This window comes from Palaemon carinicauda, chromosome 3 (genome assembly GCF_036898095.1).
Source record: "Palaemon carinicauda isolate YSFRI2023 chromosome 3, ASM3689809v2, whole genome shotgun sequence".
In the NCBI taxonomy this organism is placed as follows: Eukaryota; Metazoa; Arthropoda; class Malacostraca; order Decapoda; family Palaemonidae; genus Palaemon; species Palaemon carinicauda.
Window position 1 is genome coordinate 138,227,572 of NC_090727.1, and position 3,879 is coordinate 138,231,450.

Here is a 3,879-nt window from a genome sequence, read left to right on the forward strand (position 1 = left end):
TTAAAACTCATTACATTCGAAATTTCTGAACAAAGGTCACTTATTAATGATTGGTGACCCAATAGGTGCTATTTGAAACGATACATTATTAGCCCCTACATATAATGCATAAGCTACAGTGTGTATGTATGTGGAGAGAGAGAGAGAGAGAGAGAGAGAGAGAGAGAGAGAGAGAGAGAGAGAGAGAGAGAGAGAGAGAGAGAGAGGAATTGCTTAAGAAAATGCAAGTGAAGGATATTTCCATGTTATGAATATTAATATGAATAGTCAGTTCAAATAATATTCAAGAAAATTTTATATAGAAATAGGATAGGAAAATTCACATAAAGTTATGATAAAATCTTTTGATGAATTAGCTTCGAAATAATATTAGATTACATTTCTTAAAAGAATAAAAAAGTTCTCTCTCTTCATCGCCTTTCTTTGAGTGATAGGTAATTTCCCTCCTCACATTCAAACCATCCTAACGATGTCTCGGTTGTTTAACGTCGACCGTCTTCCAGGGCAAGAGGGGCATGATCTCTCCAAGTCAGGTCTGGCCAGGCGACACCGGTTTTGTTACTGGGTGTACAACTAATAATAAATCTAGATAAAAAGTAATTCGGAGAAGTAGCAGTTCACTCATCTTAAAATTATCAATTTTTTTCTTATTTTACTCTTACAATATCGTATCTAACACTACAGTATAGTAGAGCGGGGAGTAGGGTAAAAAGTGCAAATTATATTACAAACAATAAAATAGGCATGAAAACTCTTATTATCCACAATCAAAATCAACCTCAACATATGGCTATTTTCAAAATGACTGACACTTTTTCAAAATACCAGCAAATTTGCTCTATATCATTTTCATTCCATAAGCCTGCAACAGTTGTATACTGTCCATACAATGATTGTGAATACATATTTTGATATCTTAACTTATTAAGACATAAACTGAACCTGTCTTTCCAATATGGCCACCCAAGATATAAATGTATATATCTTTTGATGGATAAGGATATGTTTTATGTATCAATTAGATTTAGCATATGCAGTTAAGTCCATTCTTGTAGTACTTCACCTGCCATGGCATTCCTTCTTGCAGCCACACTTATACAATTCTTGGCTAGTACAGTGGTAACGTGTTTGCCTAGCATTCGCATGGCGGCAGACCGATCCCCGTCCGGGTCCGTGAGTTTATGCTGTTTAATGGGGAGGCCACTGCTGTGCTGTTTCACCACTGGGGGTTGGGGGGTTAAGCTTGCCCGGCTGACGTTCTGGTGAGTATCCATTCTAATGAAACTTTAACTGAAACCAGACGCCTTTACCTTTCCTTGCAAATCTCTCCAATACGGAAACCATACAACTACCAACATCTCATTTGAGGGGGCTCCGTAAAAAAGGTTATAAATCATTTTTCTAATTTACCGCAATGATCACTTCCATCGTTCTGTTCAACATCTAACTTCTACCCTCATGAGGTTTTACCCTAGATGCACTTGGGAGAACAATGGCCTCACAGGTCCCAGCGACTGCCTATATAGCCTATATCTATGAATCCAATCCAATCTCACAGAAAGGAAATTTAAATGAGCGTATTTCAAGTAATAATTATTTGCACTTACAAGACTGCCCATACATCGAAAATTTTTTTCCAGAGAGCAACTAACTGGTAGGTCGTTGAAATTGAAAAAGTCTAACGGTTCTGAAAAGCAATACTAACTGTGCAATTACCATTCCCCTTCACAAATAACTTCAAAACATAATTCAAACATAAATGTAAAGGTCGGGAAAAAATATAAAAGCCCGCACTTCCGATGAAAAAGAAAAAAAAAGAACTGTATGTATCGGAAACGACTCTGGTAGAACGGCAGGTGCCGAAATTCCAATGCAATCGGATATATCTAAAATCGGAGTTGGCTGGACCAACAAATTCGGATTTTTTTTTTACGGTGCTGAGATTTTATTACGCAAGCATACCCAATATATAAAGGGGAAATGTAATAACACAAAATTCAATAAATTCCTCTTAAATCTGGCACAACAAAAATGCGAGAACAAACGAATTGTACCACTAGGTTGGCCAAAGCACCAGCCACCCGTTGTGATACACCGCTAAAGTACCACATTGTATCCCTCCCTCTGATTACGGTGCATTTCTCCTTTATCTACACATACAACGAATAGTCTGGCCTATTCTTTTTATATTATCCTCTGTCCTCATACACCTGACAGATCAGATTACCAAACAATTCTTCTTTGTTCAATGGGTTAACTACTGCGTTGTAATTGTTCAGTGGCTACTTTCCTCTAGGCAAGAATAGAAGAGACTCTTAGGCTTTGGTAAAGAGCTCGTTTAGGAGAAAGACACTCCAAAATCAAAACCATTGTTCTCTAGTCGTGGGTAGTGCTATAGACTCTGTACCAAGGTCTTCCACTGTCTATAGTTAAGAGTTATCTTGCTTGAGAGTACACTAATGCAAGCTGTTCTATCTTATTTCTGTTTCTCTTTTACAATTCTTATAGATCATACAGTATACGAAAAAATCTTTTATAATATTTTTACTGTTCTTAAAATATTTTCTATTTTAATTGTTAATTACTTCTATTGAAGTTTATTTCCTTGTTTCCTTTTCTCAGTGGGCTATTTTCCCTCTTGGAGCCCATGGGCTTATACCATACTGCTTTTCCAACTAGGGTTGTAGCTTAGCTAGTAATAATAGTAATAATAATAATTGTCCGATGTATAGAATGCTTGTTACTCATTCTTATTTATAAGTTACGTGACCAAGTTTTTCACGAGACCAGTGTTAATTAAATTTTTTTAACATCCCAAAATCAAAGATTAGTAATGCCAAAACCTTGAGTTAAAAAAGGGAATGTAGCAGTTCAAGTATTAATCCTTTTTTTCCATCTACAAATAAAAAAAAATAATTAGGAGCAAATTTAGCAATCCACTTATTACCACGTGCTCTGGAGTACGTGTCAATCAAGCCCGTTTCGTCCCATGCTTTGCTGCAGTTCTGGTATCAAACTTTGTTTACTTAGTAGTCAGTGTTGTTGGGAATCAGGTCACGTATATTCGTTATGGTGGTTTCACAAGCATACCTTTTGTCATCATTTAAAACCTTTCCACAGACTTGGCTGTATCAAGAAGCTAATTTCGGTGGCAAAATGAATGACAAATGCATTAATTAATGGGTGTGAGAATGAATGCATGAGAGAATTAATAAAATAACCCATGGACATATGGATGGTATAATCTAAGTGCCCATGAATTAATAAACCATTGGATGAATGAATTAATGAAATAAATTTCGGCCTTTTGGACTGGCACGGTGCTAGAGTGACAGCCTCTGTAACGAACATGGCTCGCCTCTAATTTGTCGAAAGTATTAGCCCTTTCATACAAACATTTATTTAGGGCTGTTAAAATCGACAGGATAATGTGCTACAGTGACACTGCTGTGCAAGTAAGCCGTTAGTAGGTGAGTGAGAGAAAGAGTCGAATGCAACTAACTTTATTTGGATGAAGCATGAGTATATATACAACCCGTTCCAGTCAAGAATGGCACAAAATGTCAAACACAATGATGCAGAAAAATACAGGCATGAACTGGTTATTAGTGAGAGGGGAGAGCAATAACGACAATATAAAAAAGATACCGTTACAGTGTACGAGCGTGTGTGATACACGAGCAGTACACTGCATTATGTAAGCCTTGGGAAATATCTCTAATATATATATATATATATATATATATATATATATATATATATATATATATATATATATATAAGATTCTAATGTTATTTCTATATTTTCACAATAACCTAAATTTCCTAAACTTTACTGAAGCAAGAGCCTTTGCTTACATTAAGGCCAGATTTAAGTAA